We start from the raw sequence: 19,964 nt of genomic DNA, 5'->3' as shown, positions 1-19,964 counted from the left end.
GCAAAAGGACGAGTAGAGGAGGTAGCCCTGGCAAATGCACGCTTGGAAGGGACAAGCCACTAAAGCAGGGAACCAGCCCTTGGCACAGAGTAGGTGCTCCGTGGGTTCTGGTTTCCTTCTGTTGTATCCTGGCCGAGTGACAGTGCCTGGTTTGTTCATGACAGAGCTTAAATTATTCCTAGAGATGTAACACCCTAGCCGTAAAGAGCAATTGTTCCTAAGATTTTCTGGCCCTCAGTACTGGAGTTCTGCCTTTCAGCAACCTTCAGAACATTCAGAGGAGCAAGGACAAGAGCAGGAGGGGAGGCTGAGGACACCCTGGTTCATTAGTTAATGAGTGGCACTGACTGGCTACCTACCCTCCCAGGATGATTGTGGAAATCAGAAGAGATAAAGAGTGTGTGTGTGATGTGGGAGAAGATACCAGAAAATATCACCCTTGTCTAGGAACTCATACAAGTTTGGGAGAAAAAGTTACCTGTGAAATGCATGTGAAGTGACTTAGGAGCTTGGAAAGTTTTCAAGCAAAGCACCAGCAGCTGCATCACATGGAGAGACTTCCACAGGATAGAGGATTGTGGAATGAGGGGAGGGACTCCCATGGGATGGGGTTAATCGGGGCATGGCCTCCTCGAGGAAATGCTTGGGGACTGGTCAGAGAGAAGACAATGTTTCTGGACAAGCAGTGCACCAGAGCAAGTGGATAGGCGAGGTGTGTGGGAAGGACAGCAAGCAGGTGCAGTCAGGTGACAGGGGCACTGTGTGGAAGGGCAATGGGGAAAAGGGCTGGAGAAATGAGAATTATGGCAGTGAGGAGGCTAAAATGTTAGCTGGAGGAGCCTTCTTAGGAAGGCTGGGCTGGGGACCATTTAAGATCGACTCCAATCCTGTGACCTTCCAGCAGACAGTCCCACTCTTTCAGATGCCCACCTTTTCCCAGCATACTCCAATTCCCCGCTCCTGGGGTACATCCCAACTGGTTTAAATTAAGGTCAGTTATATACCACTGCCTTTGGTTGAGTGTGGCTCTGTAATCGGGTCCCAGCCAGTGAGCCATACAGGTGATATGTTTAAAGGTTCTGGGAAGAATAGTCCATCTTTCTTCTGTGCAGGATGTTGATGTGTCTGGATGTGAGACTGAAACAACTGCAGTGATCCAGCCTGAGGAGAAAACCAATTTAGAGATGGGCAGAGCAGAGAGAATCACAGAGGACAGGAGCTGGCAGCCTCCCCTCCTTCGGGATTTCTTTCTTTTTTTTTTTTCTTTTTAGAGACAGGGTCTTGCTGTGTTGCCCAGGCTGAAGTGCAATGGCTCAATCTCAGCTCACTGCAACTTCCGCCTCCCAGGTTGAAGCAATTCTCCTGCCTCAGCCTCCAGAGTAGCTGGGATTACAGGCACACGCCACCATGCCACCTAATTTTTGTCTTTTTAGTAAAGATGGGGTTTCACCTTGTTGGCCAGGCTGGTCTCAAACTCTTGATCTCAGGTGATCCACCTGCCTCGGCCTCCCAAAGTGCTGGGATTACAGGCATGGGGCACCGCGCCTGGCCAGAATTTCTTAGTATATGAGATGATAAATGCTCTTTATGCCATTTGAGGGTAGGTTTTCTTCTGCTTGCAGTCAAGAACATCATAATATCTATTTTTAATTATCCAGGCCAATAATAATGGGAAAGTTATAATTCTAGACAGAGGAACCCACCAAAGACACATGATCCATGCAAGCAGTGACAGGTGTTTCAGCCTGATTAATGCATGAAGTTCAGGATGTCACATGGCTAGAGATGGAACCAGAGGTGCAGGCAGAGGCCAGGTCTCAGAGAGATTTGTATACTCTGTGGGGAACCTGGTCTTTGGAATATTTGGGATCCATTGATGAGAGGATTAAGTTGCCCTGAATAAAAAGTCAGCAACCCATAGGATTGCTGAGCAGGAAATAACTAGGATAGTGTAACTGAGGCTCAGCAGAGCACAGAGATTCAGGAAAAGGGCTTTGGTGAGAGACCAAGGTTTAACCCACAGTTCTACCACTGATGAGCCGTGTGCCTCGCGTAAACGTCCCTCAATTTTATGGAAGACAAGTCCTGTTTCTCAGGGTGGTTGTACAGCCTGTGAGCGCTCCCTCTGATGGCCTGCACACCTCTGATTGTTCTATAAACACTCACTGACACTGTTAGGTGCCAGACGCTGTGCTGGGGCTGGGTGCAATGTCATAAAGGGCCATTTCTGCCATCAAGGCAGGCAAGGCCTCCAGGAAGGACAACTCACAAGAAGGTAAACGCCAACGTGATGTGCAAAGTGCTAAGTAGAGATAGACCCAGGTTGTCAAGAGATGTTTTTTCTCCTAAAATGTAAAGAACAAAAAGTCCAATGATGGCAAAGGTTCAGTAAGTTGCTGACTCAGTTGGCAAGGGGAGCCATTCCCTCTCTGCCTGTTCCCACAACTCACTGAACACCAATTCTTTCTTTAGCTTGAGACTTCCTCAGCTTTTCTGTGGGACCAGCTGTGGGAAGCCAGCACCCTCCTCCCACCCCACTCCACTGTTTCCTGAAAGGTCCCTGTATTGACCCACCCATTAAGGTCACTTCTGAGGGACACTTTTCCAGCCTGCCACTGGGGAAGGCCTGGCATCTTTCCCAGGTCCTGTGGCTTCTTGTCCCCTGTAGCCCTGAACACAAATTTTAGGCCAGCTTTCCTATAGAGCAATCTCACACCCTGCTAAGAGGTTCTCCAAGCCCATGCCTAACCAACCTGCATCTGAAACACAGCCTTTCTTGGATGGAAACAAGGCCAAGATTAATTCTTCTGCTCAGGACCAAAGCATAACCTCTGGAAAGGATTCTAGAGGCTTCTTGGAATCATCATTATCTCAGCACTCTGCAGTTCCATGGCACCATATATCAGTCTACAAATCTGCCACAGCAGCAGTCATTGAAATTGGTTCATGATTCTGATACTTCTGCATCAAAGCTGCCACAAGATTCAGTGGCCCTCTTCAGGAATCCCAACAGTCCGCTTCCCCAGCATTCAAAGCCATTCCTCACCCTCACCTTGGAAAGCACAGCAGGGTGACATTAAGTACTGAACCAACTTAAAATTTTTTTATTTTAGTATAGCATGCATACAGAAAAAATGCACGCATCATAATGGCATAGCTCAATAAATTATCACAATATGAATACCCATGTAACCACTGCCCAAGGTAAGGAACAGAACATTACCAGCTGTGGAGGAGCCCTCCTCATGCCCTTTCCTATTGTCAACGACACTCTGCCCATCAAAGCCAACTTCTAACATCATAGAAGTGTTTGAACCAGATAAGCACTAAAGGTTTTAAGCAGGGAGGAAATATCATCATATTTGTCCTTTGGAAAACACTTCCTGTCTAGGAAGAGAACAAGAGGCTGGGAGGCGAACTGGGAGTCTGTTGCAAAGACTGTGATTGCTGGGACCAGAAAAGGGGCAGTGAAAGCGGAAGAAAGGAATGAGGGAGGGGAGCAGAAAAGAGGGGAGGGGAGGGGAAGAGAGGGGAGGGGAGGGGAGGGACAGGATGGGAGCAGGGGGTCATAAGGTCAACTTTCTGCCAACTTGCCCACTCTTTTAGTGGTGCTTTACTGTGGTCTGCAGATTAATTAAATGACCTTAAAAGCCTCCTACCCCCAAGCCTGAAAGTCTTTTATTCAAACCAGTCATCTGGAAAGTAAGCCTCCCACTGGTGCTTAATTCACTCAAGGAAAGATTAGAAGAAACTGGTTACCAAGCTTTGAAAAGTTGCTCATAAAATTCAGCAGGAGCCTGCAATCCTCAGAGACTTCTATTTTTACCAAAAACACACACAGAGAAGTGGAGAATTTTCAAATGAATTAGACATGAGATTGATCTTTTTATACAAAAGGAGGGTGAAAAGGAACAGTGATGCTGTTTGAACTCCCTGACACCCCACACATACACACTGCCCCGCATTTCCCTAAGCTGCCTTGACTTGATGGTGTTGGTGAGACCTGAGCTCTGCCCTGACCCAGGCACAGACCACGGTTGGAGCCAGGGTTTTCTCAAGACCTTGAACACAGTACACAACCCCCCAGACAGGGCCTGCTTCCATTCTAAAGGAGATGGCCCAAAGTGGCTCCCCAGCTCCACCTGAATAAGAACACCATAGACTGGGAATGACTGTTGGTGTTGAGGAGGCTTAAAACAGGACATGCTTCGGGAGAGTTGGGGGGATCTATCTTGGGCACTCGGCTGGTGAGGCAAAGTTCTGCAGTCAGCAATTATTTTCAACCCATCTTGTCCTGTAAGCATCAAGCTGTGGTCTTCCTTAACAGTGATTTGTCAGGTAGCTAACACCCTTATCTGTAAGTGTGGTCATTCAAGAACTCCTTTTTAAATTTAATTTTTATTTTGTCCTTTTTTTTAAGAGACAGGGCCTTGCTGTATCGCCCAGGCTGGAGTGTAGTGGTGCAATCATGGCTCATTGAATCCTCGAACTCCTGGGCTCAAGTGATCCTCCTGCCTCAGCCTTCCAAGTAGCTGGGACTACAGGTGTGTACCACCACACCTGGCTAATTAAGGACTCCTGATTTCCTCTTATGAGCTTTGCATCAATTAGATCTGTGATTGTTACCTGGTGCTCTGTGGATCCCCAGGGGTTCCGTATAGGTGGCTCAAGAGCCACTGAGGAGCCAGCACTCTGAGCCCCTACACACTTCAACAACAGAAGCTCCACTTCTAAACTGGCCTTGAGACAACACAGCAATCCTGTCATAAAGCTTTGTCAGGTAGGCTTATTCCTATCTTCTTGGCTATCACAGAGTAATTAAAATACTAATTTGTGTACAGTTGCCCTGTAGGAGAATATAAACCTGAAAAAGGATTTGTTCCTCAAAGGACTGGACAGGGATAACAAATTCAAATCTTAATGAGGCCATACAGGTAAGTCAGAGAGCAAACTGGGCTGCTCCAAGATGATAGGGTGTTGTAGGGTCTTTGACAAAACAGAGTGTGCATCCTCACCTGCAGCCAATTGCCACCATGTGAAAATGCAGGCTTAAGGCTGCCAGACCTTCCAATGCTTCCAGAGAAGACAGATAATCACATTTGTCTGTGAATATCCAGACTTCTAAGTCTCTGCAATTAATTCAAATTCTGAGAAAACAAAAAAATGTGTAGTCACTCGTGCACAGTATGTGAACCATGGACTTCTAGTTTAGGTCCACTGGGTGAATAAGCCAAGATGCTAGGGAAGAGAAGGGTTTTAAAGGCTTAGGACTTCAGTGTTGAAAAGGGGAAGGCCTGATCTAGGGAGGCTGCAGACATAGAAACTAGGAAGAGAGGAGGAGTTGCAGGTTTCCGAGTGATGAAGACCTGAACCAACACAAGGACAGCACCCATGGAGGCGGCATCTAGGAACAAGGGTCTGTGCAGACAGGGCACCAAGCGTCACAGCCTGGGGGATCTGGGGAAGGCCCCACAGCTGAGCATAGCACTGGGGTGGTGGAGCTGCCAGCAGAGCTGCCTGCCCTTGAACGGACCAGGAGGGCCTGGGCAAAGAGCAGAGTCCATACCAACCACCATCAGGGACCAAGGCCCTCACCTGTTTCCTATGCCAAGCTTGCCTGATCCAAGTGAGGAGGAGAGAATCCCAGAAAACTAAGCACAGTTGATTTCCTCAAGCCACAATCAGTTTTGTTTAGAAAATAATGAAATGTGTCATTTCTTTCAACCTAAACGCCCTAGAACAGTGGTTCTTAAAGTTTAAGTGATGGATCTACAAGGGTCCTCAGGGCCCTTTCAGGAGGCCCTAGAGGTCAAAACTAATTTCATAACAATACCAAGATGTTGTTTACCCTTCTCACTGTGTTGCCATTTGCACAGATGTGGAAAGCAGGGGTGAGGGAAACTGAGGTCTCCCACCACGACTCAGGCGCCACCCTGCATTCACCATCACTGTGTCCACCTCATATAATAAAACAGTGGCCAGCTTCACTTGAGAATGTTCTTGCTGAAGCAGCAAGAATTATTGATGTTATTAATCGTGACCCTGGAGTCCACATAATTCTCTGTGACAACTGGAAAGTGAGCATGAGGCAGTTCTGCTGCATGCCCAGGTATGGCGGTTGTCTTGAAGAAAAGCTCTGTGGGAAGGGTTTGAGTTGTGAGCTGAAGAAGCCCGTTTGTTTTGCTTTGTTTTGTTGTGTTTTTTAAATAGAATACCAATTTTACTTAAAGGCATCACTGATAGACAAAATGTGGTTATTCAGACTTACGTATTTGGCAGGATTTTTCTTTGAATGAACAAAGCAAGCCTGTCATGTCAAAGAAATCAACCGACAGTATTTGTTGCCAATGATAGAATTTGAGCTTTCAAGCAAAAATTAACTTTTTTTTTGGAAAATTTTGTATCCACTACTGTAAGTTTGACAGTTTCCCAGTACTTGAAGACTTTTCTGATGAGATTGGTGGTGAAATTAATGAATACAATTTATGTTGTATAAAGAAAAACATTAATATTTGGATGATCTATAGAACTCATTCGAGCAATATTTCCCAGATGACCAATGAATCATGTTACAAAATAATGCATGGATAAAAGACATTGCAAATATGTAAGATAGGCTAATGAATTTTAATATACTAGAGAATGAAAAGTTCACTGATGTGATTTTAGATTTTACGTTGCAACTTATCTTAGAGTAACTACTTCTTGTGGGGTAGGTATGATAACAAAGAACATCCATACTTACCCGAGAAGGCTGTTAAAATACTTTCTCTTCTCCTACTGTACATGTATGGAGGCCAGATTTTCTTCATATACTTCAACCAAAACAACATATCCTAACAGAGTGAATGTTATAAGCCAGACATTAAAGAGAGTTGTAAAAATGTAAAACAGTACCTACCACTCTTTTCACTTGATATTTTAACTTTGGAAAATATAGTTATTTCTAAATAAAAATACATATTTATATGACTACCTAATGGGCTTATTTTTTCTTACAATGAATTGCTAAATACATATTTTTAAATCCTCAATTTCATTTTGAATACAGTAAATAACTGTGATATACATAAATAGCTTGGGGTCCTCAATAATTTTTTAGAGTGTAAAAAAGACTTTGATACAGAACAAGTCATTCCTGTTGTACTCTGCTTCTCTGGAGAGCCCAGAAAGATCAAAGCCTCATAACAGGAAGAGTGAAGTGGGGGCTGAGTAGAGGTTATGATTTGCAAATAAAATTCACTTTCATGTAGATGATAGCATTTTATTCTCAACGCTTCTCTAAGGGGCCAGCAGAATCTTTCACAGATAAGGAACTGAGACTCAAGAAGTAAAATACCTGGTGCCACAGCCAGCTCCCAGGTAGGCCAGGCAGGATTTACACCCAGGTCCTCTGACTTCAAACCCAAAACCCTTTCTGCTCACATGCACATTATCTCTGCACCTGAAATGGGCCTTGGCCCCTAACTTTTCCTTTCTCATCTTTCTTTCGGTTTGGTCTCATGGGCAGTGTGAGGCTATCTTAAAAGAAGAACTAAAATTGTTTTCCTACTTCAAAAATTCTGTAATTCACCATAGCAGCTTTACTCACAGCCACAGCCCTATATGTCATGTGGCCCATCTGTTCCCTGCCTGTGACTGACGAACCAGAGTGGTCACTTGACTTAGAGGCAGGGTCATCCATAGAATGCTCTGGGCCAGTCAGCTTCTCTCTTCCAGGATTTTAAGTTGAGAGACACAGAGGGTGTTGCCAATTTGATGGAGAATCTTGGAACTGAAAACTCAGGCTGATGCAGGGGCTGAAGTGGCTATTTGGGGAGCATTTGAAAGACGATAATCAGAGGAAACTGGGGGTGGGTGGAGAGAACGAGAGAGAGAGAGCAAACAAAAATAAGTCACTGTTGGGAGACAGAGAAAGGGTCTAGGTCCCTGACTTTCCAGTCCCCAGTTGTAATGGCTGCAAGATCCAACTATACCTCTTTTTCTCCAAAAGCCCTGAGGTGGCCTACAGTTATCCCTCCCAGCCCACTGGCTTTCTAGTAGTGGCCCTCAACTCCCTGCAACACTCAAGGCCTTGGGATCTCTCTAAGGCTCACGGGTCCACTGGTGCTCGTGGCAATGCTGGAGGACCATCTGTATGCTCTCTGGTTTGTAGTTGCATCAGTGACTACAGCAGCAAAAGGGAGCCAAACAATGGTCATTCTCTTGACACATAGTTCATTTGCTTTGGGGCCTTTTAGAACCAGACCCTACCTGGTTTGGGAAGCCAAGGAGTGTTTTCTCCACATTTGAATACAAACTTTTTTCCCCCTTTCCCTTGGAAACCATATTTTTTCCTTCATTCAAGTAAGAAGCACTGTACTCAAATATGCCCTCAATTTTCTGAAAATTACTTTAGATGGGATTTAGGATCAGATGCATGGATTTCATTTCATAGGACTTATTGATTGAAAAGACCTTATCCCTGGCTCTGACCATAAATCTCTGTTTCCTATATTTATTCAAGGCTTTAAAAGCCCCCCTCATGAGGTACCAAAAGCTAAGGAACTCTGACTTTGGAAACATGTTGGGCAGAAAGTCTAACATCATGGAATGACAGAAAGATAAGGCAGTGTGTCCTGTGTCCTCTTACCAAGTGCCAAGTGTGCCCTGTTAGCGTCCTGACTGGCTCCAGTTGCTTTAATTGTCACCTTTCTCCCCCCACTTCCAGCCTACAAACTGCTCTGGCAAATCTCCGCTGGAACAGCACCCCTATAAACACACACATGCGTGTACACACACACACGCTTACCGGCACTGTGGCTCTTGCCCTTTTCTTTCTAAGCATTACAGTAATAATGATATGAAGTGTTTGCCTGAGCTGAGTTATAACAGAGTGACTATGACTTGGCAAAGCTGCAGTAAAAAGGGCACTGCCACAGCCAGTTGGCAGGAGTGCAAACTGATACAAACTTTCTGCAGGACATTGGCAATATGGATCAAGAGTTTTACATGGGCTTATACATTTGACAGAGTGATTTATTTCTTTTAAGGAAATGTATCCAAAGGTAAATAGTAATGTTCCTTAAAGCAGGGTTGTATTAGCAAAAAATCAGAAGCAACCTAAAAAATGTCTAACAGCAAGGAATTAATTAAAGAAAGTGTCATATAATCTGATATGTGTGGTCATTAACATCTTATCACCAAAGACTACCTAAGAACACGGAAAATCGCTTATGATAAATTTGTAAAGTGAAAATTTAGTGTATAAAAACCAATTTATAAATTATCCGGCTGGGTGCAGTGGTTCATGTCTGTAATCCCAGCACCTTGGGAGGCCGAGGCTGGTGGATCACTTGAGCTCAGGAGTTTGAGACCAGCCTGGGTAACATGGAGAAACCCTGTCTCTTCAAAATATTAAAAAAAAAAAAATTAGCTGGGCATGGTAGCACACACCTGTGGTGCCAGCTACTTGGGGACTGAGGTGGGAGGATTGCTTGAGCCTGGGAGGCAGAGGTTGAGGGGAGCTGAGATCGCACCACTGCACTACAACCTGGGTGACAAAACGCGACCCTGTCTCAAAAAAAAAAAGAAAAAAGAAAACCCATTAACCAAGTGCATAAAAATAGTATGTATAACTTATAAATATATACATAATTTATATATAAAAATTTATATTTGTGGTATAAATAGTTTTATATATCTATGTGTATATCTATGAAAGTTAATGAAATAGAATTATAATAGTAAATGTAGATTTATGCATGAATTTTATTTTCTTCATATTCTTATATATTTTTCCAAAAATTTTATGACTATATTCTACTTCTATAATTAGTAAATAATAATATTAAAATAATTTTTTTTTAGAGGCAGGTTCTTACTATGTTGCCCAGGCTGGAGAGCGGTAACTATTCACAGGCATGATCTTAGTGGACTACCCAGCCTTGCTTCTGGACTCAAGCAGTCCTCCCACCTCACCCTTCCCAGTAGCTGGGACTATATGTACGAGCCTCCAAAAATAACTTCTAAATTTAAAAAAACCAAAATGCTTACACTGGGGTCATGTGACCTTTGGAAAGTAATGCTATCTCTCTGAGCCTCACTTTCCACCTCTGTAAATTGCTAAATAATGCCTATCTTGCTTTTCTAGAGGGTGTGGTGCAGACTAAAGTCAATCAGATAAAATAAAAATACAACATACAAATATATTATTATTGATGACATAGTTTTCAATATGATCTACTTAAAATGACAATCGCCACAGCTAAAAACCTTTTCTGGACTCCACATGGGAAGCAGGATAAAACCTCAGCTTTGTGCTCCAACCCCAGACCCTGATGACTCCTTTACTTCATCTTCAGTTCTCTTTGACCCAAACCTTAAGCTTCAGCAACACCAGTGTAGACCTGTAGCCCCCTAAACACCGTGCTGTTTCTCTCCTTACCTTCCATCTTCTGTCACTCTGCCCACACTGCCTTTCCCTACCTTGTTCACTGAGTTCCTAGGTTTTCTTCTGCATCATCTCAGGCACCCAGGAAGATTTCCCTGTCTCCTCCAAGATAGTTAATTTGCCCCATCTGAAAGCAACTGAAGCTCCCTGGTACCGCTCCACCACTGCACTTACCATGCTGCATTGGACGTTCCACTTAGTGCAACTCCTGACTTAGCTGCAAACAGCTGGAGGGCAGTGACCTTCTCTCTTTGGCTGTTGGGTGCACAGCATGGGGCCCAGCCTTACCAGGTACTTTGAAATAGGACACTAAAGCTTTGCAGTTTTGGATAAAAAAATCTGCAACTACCAATAAAACTACTCCACACCCAGGGCCACTGCATAAGGTTTTATAGATTGTGCATTGCTCAAAGGCACTTGGTTGAGGAGGTAGGTAGGATCTGAAGTCCATCCCACACCTGGCTTGCTGAGCCACATGCCTTGGCCTGGGCTTGCATCAGTCCAGAGCAATGGGAGCATTTTGTTTTGCGAAAAGGCTCCATTGATGCCCCGTGCTCAACTAGGGGTAGCCACAAGGCTGTACCCACCTATAGATGTATTAGTCTGTACCCACCTAATCCCTGCAGAGGCTCTGTGTGGGCTACCCAAAAGGCAGAAAAGAGATGACTCACAGGGACCGTCATATCCTCATAGATCAATGTTAACCAATGCAAAGCTCACTTGTTAGAAGCAAACAGAGTTTGTACAGAAAGATTGATTTAATATCACATCTTAGCATTGAAACATTTTAATTTTCTAAATCGTATTTACAATATACCTTACAGTATAGCCCACTTTGTCCAATAGAACTTTCTGGAGTAACAGAAATGTTGTGCCCTTTCCAATACAGTAACCACCAGCCACATGGGGCTATGAGCACTTGAAATATGGTTAATATGACTCAGGAAGTGAGTTTTTTATTTTATTTAATTTTAATTAATTTAAATACTCATACATGGTTAGTAACTATTTAATACTATATTGAACAGTGCAGGTATAGACAAAATTTTCTTAAATTTTAGTGTGCATAGCAATAAGCTGGGTACTTATCATAAAAATTGATTCCCAGGCCCCTTTCCCAAGGACTCAGGTTCAGTAGATATGAGTGGGGCCAAGGAATTTGCATTTTGAACCAGCACCCCAAGAACTTCTCATACAGGTTGACATTTAGACCACATTTAGAGTTATTATTAAATGGGTTTAGGGTATCTTGGAGGAGTTAGTCTTAGGCCATTTTTTGACTTAGAATATTTTGGTCCCTAAGCTACAATTTCCTATCCTAACACCCACTATGGAAGTTGTGGAATGAAAGAGTGCTTCCTAGAGGCAGCTTTTCTTGCTTTGCTGAATTGACATGGACAGTTGCAGACAGCTCAGGTCTGCAGCTCCCAGTGAGATCAATGCAGAAGGTGGGTGATTTCTGCATTTCCAACTGAGGTACCCAACTCATCTCACTGGGACTGGTTAGGCAGTGGATGCAGCCCACGGAAAGTGAGCCAAAGCAGGGTGGGGCATTGCCTCACCTGGGAAGTGCAAGGGGTCAGGGAATTCCCTACCCTAGCCAAGGGATGCCGTGAGGGGCTGTGCCGTGAGGGACTGTGCAGTGAGGAATGGCACATTCCAGCCCAGATACTACGCTTTCCCATAGTCTTCATAACCCACAGACCAGGAGATTCCCTCGGATGCCTATACCACCAGGACCCTGAGTTTTAAGCACAAAACTGGGCGGTCGTTTGGGCAGACACCGAGCTAGCTGAAGCAGTTGTTTTCATACCCCATTGGTGCCTGGAATGCCAGTGAGACAGAGCTGTTCCCTCCCCTGGAAAGGGGGCTGAAGCCAGGGTGCCAAGTGGTCTAGCTCAGCGGATCTCACCCCCACAGAGCCCAGCAAGCTAAGATCCACTGGCTTGAAATTCTCGCTGCTGGCACAACAGTCTGAAGTTGACCTGGGATGCTTGAGCTTGGAGAGGGAGGGGTGTCTGCCATTACTGAGGCTTGAGTAGGCAGTTTTCCCCTCACAGTGAAAACAAAAACACTGGGAAGTTTGAACTGGGCAGAGCCCACCACAGCTCAGCAAAGCCAGTGTAGCCAGACTGCCTCTCTAGATTCCTTCTCTCTGTGTAGGACATCTCTGAAAGAAAAACAGCAGCCCAAGTCAGGGGCTTATAGATAAACCTCCCATCTCCCTGGGAGAAAGCACCTGGGGGAAGGGGTGGCTGTGGGCACAGCTTCAACAAACTTAAACATTTCTGCCTGCCAGCTCTGAAGATAGTAGCGGATCTCCCAGCACAGGGCTTGGGCTCTGCTAAGGGACAGACCACCTCCTCAAGTGGGTCCCTCACCCCAGTGCCTCCTGACTGGGAGACACCTCCCAGCAGGGGTCGACAGACACCTCATACAGGAGAGCTCTGGCTGGCATCTGGTGGGTGCCCCTCTGGGATGAAGCTTCCAGAGGAAGGAACAGGCAGCAATCTTTGCTGTTCTGCAGCCTCTGCTGGTGATACCCAGGCAAGCAGGGTCTGGAGTGGACTTCCAGCAAACTCCAGCAGACCTGCAGAAGAAGGGCCTGTTAGAAGGAAAACTAACAGAAACGAATGGCATTAACATCAACAAAAAGGATATCCACACAACAACCCCACCTGAAGGTTACCAATATCAAAGACCAAAGGTAGATAAATCCACAAAGATGAGGAAAAACCAGTGCAAAAAGGCTGAAAATTCCAAAAACCAGAATGCCTCTTCTCCTCCAAAGGATCACAACTCCTTGTCAGCAAGGGAACAAAACTGGATGGAGAATGAGTTTGACAAATTAACAGAAGTACGCTTCAGAAAGTGGGTAATAACAAACTCCTCCAAGCTAAAGAAGCATGTTCTAACCCAATGCAAAGAAGCTAAGAACCTTGAAAAAATGTTAGAGGAGGTGATAACTAGAATAACCAGTTTAGAGAAAAACATAAATGACCTGATGGAGCTGAAAAATACAGCACAAGAACTTTGTGAAGCATACACAAGTATCAATAGCTGAATCACTCAAGCAGAAGAAAGGATATCAGAGATTGAAGATCAACTCGGTGAAATAAAGTGTGAAGACAAGATTAGAGAAAAAAGAATGAAAATGAATGAACAAAACCTCCAAGAAATATGGGACTTGTGAAAGGACCAAATCTACATTCGATTGGTGTACCTGAAAGTGACTGGGAGAATGGAACCAAATCGGAAAACACTCCGGGATTTATCGAGGAGAACTTCCTCAACCTAGCAAGACAGACCAACATTCAAATGCAGGAGATACAGAGACCACCACAAAGATACTCCTTGAGAAGAGCAACCCCAAGACCCATAATTGGCAGATTCACCAAGGTTGAAATGAAGGAAAAAATATTAAGGGCAGCCAGAGAGAAAGGTTGGGTTACCCACAAAGTGAAGCCCGTCAGATTAACAGCTGATCTCTTGGCAGAAACCCTACAAACCAGAAGAGAGTGGGGGCCAATATTCAGCATTCTTAAAGAAAAAAATTTCAACCCAGAATTTCATATCCAACCAAACTAAGCTTCATAATCGAAGGAGAAATAAAATCATCTACAGACAAGCAAATGCTGAGAGATTTTGTCACCACCAGGCCTGCCTTACAAGAGCTCCTGAAGGAAGCACTAAATATGGAAAGGAAAAACCAGTACCAGCTACTGCAAAAACATACCAAATTATAAAGACCATCAACACTATGGGCAAAGACCTCAACTAATGGGCAAAATAACCAGCTAGCATCATAATGACAGGATTAAATTCACACATAACAATATTAACCTTAAATGTAAATGGGCTAAATGCCCAAACTAAAAGACACAGACTGACAAACTGGATAAAGAGTCAATACCCATCGATGTGCTGTATTCAGGAGATCCATCTCACATACAAAGACACACATAGGCTTAAAATAAAGGGATGGAGGAATATTTACCAAGCAAATGGAAAGCAAAAAAAACAAAAAACAAAAAACAAAGAAAAACAGGGATTGCAATCCTGGTCTCTAATAAAATAGACTTTAAACCAACAAAGATCAAAAAAGACAAAGAAGGGCATTACATAATGGTAAAGGGATCAATCCAACAAGAAGAGCTAACTATTCTAAATATATATGGACCCAATACAGGAGTACCCAGATTCATAAAGCAAGTTCTTACAGATTTACAAAGAGACTTAGACTCCCACACAATAATAATGGGAGACTTGAACACCCCACTGTCAATATTAGACAGATCAATGAGACAGAAAATTAACAAGGATGTTCAGGACTTGAACTCAGCTCTGGGCCAAGCAGACCTAATAGACATCTCCAGAACTCTCCACCCCAAATCAACAGAACATACGTTCTTCTCAGTATCACATTGCACTTATTCTAAGATTGACCACATAATTGGAAGTAAAACACTCCTCAGCAAATGCAAAAGAACAGAAATCATAATAGTCTCTCAGACCACAGTGCAATCAAATTAGAACTCAGGATTAAGAAACTCACTCAGAACCACACAGCTACATGGAAACTGAACAGCCTGCTCCTGAATGACTACTGGGTGAATAACGAAATTAAGGCAGAAATAAAGAAGTTCTTTGAAACCAAGGAGAATAAAGAGACAACGTGCCAGAATCTCTGGGACACAGCTAAAATAGTGTTTAGAGGGAAATTTATAGCACTAAATGCCCACAGGAGAAAGTGGGAAAGATCTAAAATCAACACCCTAACATCACAATTAAAAGAACTAGAGAAGCAAGAGCAAACAAACTCAAAAGCTAGAAGAAGACACAATGAATAACTACGAAAAAAGCAGAACTGAAGGAGATAGAAACACAAAAAACCCTTGAAAAAAATCACTGAATCCAAGAGCTGGTTTTTTAAAAGATTAACAAAATAGATAGACCACTTGCCAGACTAATAAAGAAGAAAAGAAAGAAGAATCAATGGGCACAATACAAAATGATAAAGGGGATATCACCTCTGATCCCAAAGAAATACAAACTACCATCAGAAAATACTATAAATACCTCTATGCAAGAGTATAAATACTCTTCTAGAAAATCTAGAAGAAGTGGATAAATTCTTGGACACATACACTCTCCCAGGACTCAACCAGGAAGAAGTCGAATCCCTGAATAGACCAATAACAAGTTCTGAAATTGAGGCAACAATTAATAGCCTACCAACCAAAAAAAGCCAGAGACCAGATGGAGTCACAGCCAAATTCTACCAGAGGTACTAAGAGGAGATGGTACTATCCCTTCTGAAACAATTTCAAACAATAGAAAAAGAGGGTCTCCTCCCTAACTCACTTTTATGATGCCAGCATCATCCTGATACCAAAACCTGACAGAGACACAACAAAAAAAAGAAAATTTCAGGCCAATATCCCTGATGAACATCAATGCAAAAATCCTCAATAAAATATTGGCAAATCGAATCCAGCAGCACATCAAAAAGCTATCCACCACAATCAAGTCAGTTTCATCCCTGGGATGCAAGGCTGGTTCAACATATGCAAATCAATAAATGTAATCCATCACATAAACAGAACCAATGACAAAAACCATATGATTATCTCTATAGATGTAGACAAGGCCTTCAATAAAATTCCACACCCTTTCATGCTAAAAACTCTCAATAAACTAGGTATTGATGGAATGTATCTCAAAATAATAAGAATTATTTATGACAAACCCACAGCCAATATCATACTGAATGGCCAAAGCTGGAAGCATTCCCTTTGAAAACTGGCACAAGACAAGGATGTCCTCTCTCACCACTCCTATTCAACATAGTATTGGAAATTCTGGCCAGGGCATCTGGCCATGGCAATCAAGCAAGAGAAAGAAAGAGTATTCAAATAGGAAGAGAGGGAGTCGAATTGTCTGTTTGGAGATGACATGATTGCATATTTAGAAAACCCCCTTGTCTCAGCCCAATATCTCCTTAAGCTGATAAGCAACTTCAGCAAAGTCTCAGGATACAAAATCAATGTGCAAAAATCACAAGCATTCCTATACACCAATAATAGACAAACAGAGAGCCAAATTATGAGTGAACTCCCATTCACAATTACTACAAAGAGAATAAAATACCTAGGAATACAACTTACAAGGGATGTGAAGGACCTCTTCAAGGAGAACTACAAACCACTACTCAAGGAAATAAGAGAGGACACAAACAAATGGAAAAACATTCCATGCTCAGGGATAAGAAGAATCAATATTGTGAAAATGGCCATACTGTCCAAAGTAATTTATAGATTCAATGCTATCCCCATCAAGCTACCACTGACTTTCTCCACAGAATTAGAAAAAACTACTTTAAATTTCATGTGGAACCAAAAGTGAGCCTGTATAGCCAAGACAATCCTAAGCAAAAAGAACAAAGCTGGAGGCATCATGCTACCTGACTTCAAACTATACTAGAAGGCTACAGTAACCAAAACAGCATGGTACTGGTACCAAAACAGATATATAGACCAATGGAACAGAACAGAGGCCTTGGAGATAATGCCACACATCTACAACCATCTGATCTTTGACAAACCTGACAAAAATGAACAATGGGGAAATGATTCCCTATTTAATAAATGGTGTTGGGAAAACTGACTAGCCATATGCAGAAAACTGAAACTCGAGCCCTTCCTTACATCTTATACAAAAATTGACTCAAGCTGGAGTAAAGACTAAAGGTAAAGCCTAAAACCATAGAAACCATAGAAGAAAACCAAGGCAATACCATTCAAGACATAGGCATGAGCAAAGACTTCATGACAAACACCAAAAGCAATGGCAACAGAAGCCAAAATTGTCAAATGGGATCTAATTAAACTAAAGAGCTTCTGCACAGCAAAAGAAACTATCATCAGAGTGAACAGGCAACCTACAGAATGGAAGACAATTTTTGCAATCTGTCTATCTGACAAAAGGCTAATACCCAGATTTACAAGATACTTAAACAAATTTGCAGGAAAAAAAAAAATCAAAATGTGGGCAAAGGATATGAACAGACACTTCTCAAAAGAAGACACTTATGTTACCAAGAAACATATGAAAAAAAGCTCATCATCACTGGTTATTAGAGAAATGCAAACCAAAACCACAATGAGATACCATCTCAATGCCAGTTAGAATGGTGATCATTAAAAAGTCATGAAACAACAGATGCTGGAGAGGATGTGGAGAAATAGGAACGCTTTTACACTGTTGGTGGGAGTGTAAATTAGTTCAGCCATTGTGGAAGACAGTGTGGCAATTCCTCAAGGATCTAGAACCAGAAATACCATTTGACCCAGCCATCCCATTACTGGGTATATACCCAAAGGATTATAAGTCATTCTACTATAAAGACACATGCACACATATGTTTATTGCAGCACCATTCACAATAGCAAAGACTTGGAACCAACCCAAATGCCCATCAGTGATAGACTGGATAAAGAAAATGTGGCACGTATATACCATGGAATACCATGCAGCCATTAAAAAATGATGAGTTCAAGTCCTTTGCAGGAACATGGATGAAGCTGGAAACCATCATTCTCAGCAAACTAACACAGGAACAGAAAACCAAGCACCGCATGTTCTCACTCATAAGTGAGACTTGAACAATGACAACACATGGACACAGGGAGGGGAACATCACACACCGGGGCCTGTTGAGGGGTGTGGAGCTAGGGGAGGGATCGCATTAGGAGAAATACCTAATGTAGATGATGGGTTGATGGGTGCAGCAAACTACCATAGCATGTGTATACTTATGTAACATGTTCTGCAAACGTATCTGCACGTTCTGCACATGTATCCCAGAACTTAAAGTATAATTTTAAAATAAGAAAAAAATTAAACTCTATCAGTGGCAACAGCTATAGCCTGAAGTAGCCACCTGAGACCATTTCTTCTTCCCTCCTTCTTTCCTTCCTCCCCAGACTGACTCCACCCCCAGTACCAGCCTCTCTGCAATGACCCTCTGCCCACATAATGAGACCTCCTACACAAGCAGCAGGGCTGTGGCCTATCCTTGGATGAGAAATCTCTCATTTGAGCGACTTAAGGAAATGTCTCTTACTCTTCCAGGGCAGGTCCTTCAAAGTTGCCGCTAAGTTCAGTTGGAGCCAGAGAGGTGGCCAGACGGTGTGATTACAGCATTCACCCCACAAAATATCCTGGGTCCTGTGGCCTCTCACTTTGGGAACATAAAACAAGGTCACGTTTATGTTGATGTCCCAATTCCAATAACCCTGAGCAAGCCCTCCCCTTGCCCAACCAGAACTGAGCCCCTCAAGGGGGCCCTAGTAAATTCTGGGAACTGCCCCAGGAAAGCTTCACAATGGGCACGGGCCAGGCTTCCAGCAGCACCAACCACAGGGGCTGCCTGTGGAAGCCAGAGGAAGTCGCTTCTTCCTCTGGCTTCCACTCAGCCATTAAGCAGCTTGAAAAAGCCTTCAAAGGCCCTCAATCCTGAGTTCTGTACAGAGGGCGGAGAATAGCCTTTCCCTACTCCCAGGTCGCACTTTGTCACCTGGGTCCTAAAGCATCCCAGCTTGTGCCCAGAATCTCACCAAGTATGCCATGAAAATAATTCCATCCAATTGAGATCCTTACCCTGGTAGAGATGAAACCCAGGCCAAGGAGAGACAGTGGAGAAGAGATCCATGAAGCCCCTTCTTTCTTCCTCTCTCAATTACAAAGTGTAAGTGTCGAGCATATAAATAGAGACAGAGGAAGGGGACAAGAACACTTGCAATAACTGGGTTGCAGTTCAGCAAAAATTGCCCCTGAGGCACATAAATGAAAAACAGTCCAGTTAGATAAACCAAAGATGTCTGCCTTCTCCCTGTGGCTCTAAATCAATGACAGGTATATACCAAGAAGAGCACAGAGTCAGCAAAGCTGCAATCTGAATGGCAGGGAGGGGAGAGTGGAGAGGACGAAGCCACAAAGCTTTCTTCTTTATAAGGAAGTATTTGTTTATAACGCAAACATTTTGCCTCTCCTGGAGAGCATCACCTGTTTCTTCTTTTCTTTCGTTTTACCTGCTTGAAAGCACAGTTCATTGATTCAGGCGGGTCAGCCCACTTTCAACGGACTCTAAGGAAGAGTCATTAACTCCTGCTTTGAGACCCTCAGGGCAACTGGGCATAACAGAATCTCTCTGAGACTCCTGCAGCCCTGAGGAAGAGTCTATTCTAGGTATCCGGTTCACATTTTCTCTCAAACTAGTACTAAGTTGAAAAAATAGCATCAGTAGAGTGCCATTACCTGGAGTCAGGGCTTGGCTGTCGATTGAACACAACTACACCTCATCAGATGAAAAGTTAATTTCAATAATAGGATATCTGGGAAGGCTTCAGAAGATAATTTTCCCATCCTTGGATAATCTGGTACTGCTGACTGTTCTGGGGCGTAACGTGCCAGCCAGTGCCTTCACCAAACACAGAGCGCTAGCACCCTGCCCTGGCACCCCAGCCCCAGC

The sequence above is a fragment of the Trachypithecus francoisi genome, unplaced genomic scaffold (genome assembly GCF_009764315.1).
Source record: "Trachypithecus francoisi isolate TF-2019V2 unplaced genomic scaffold, Tfra_2.0 Lachesis_group5, whole genome shotgun sequence".
In the NCBI taxonomy this organism is placed as follows: domain Eukaryota; kingdom Metazoa; phylum Chordata; class Mammalia; order Primates; family Cercopithecidae; genus Trachypithecus; species Trachypithecus francoisi.
Note: the sequence above shows the minus strand (reverse complement) of the source record.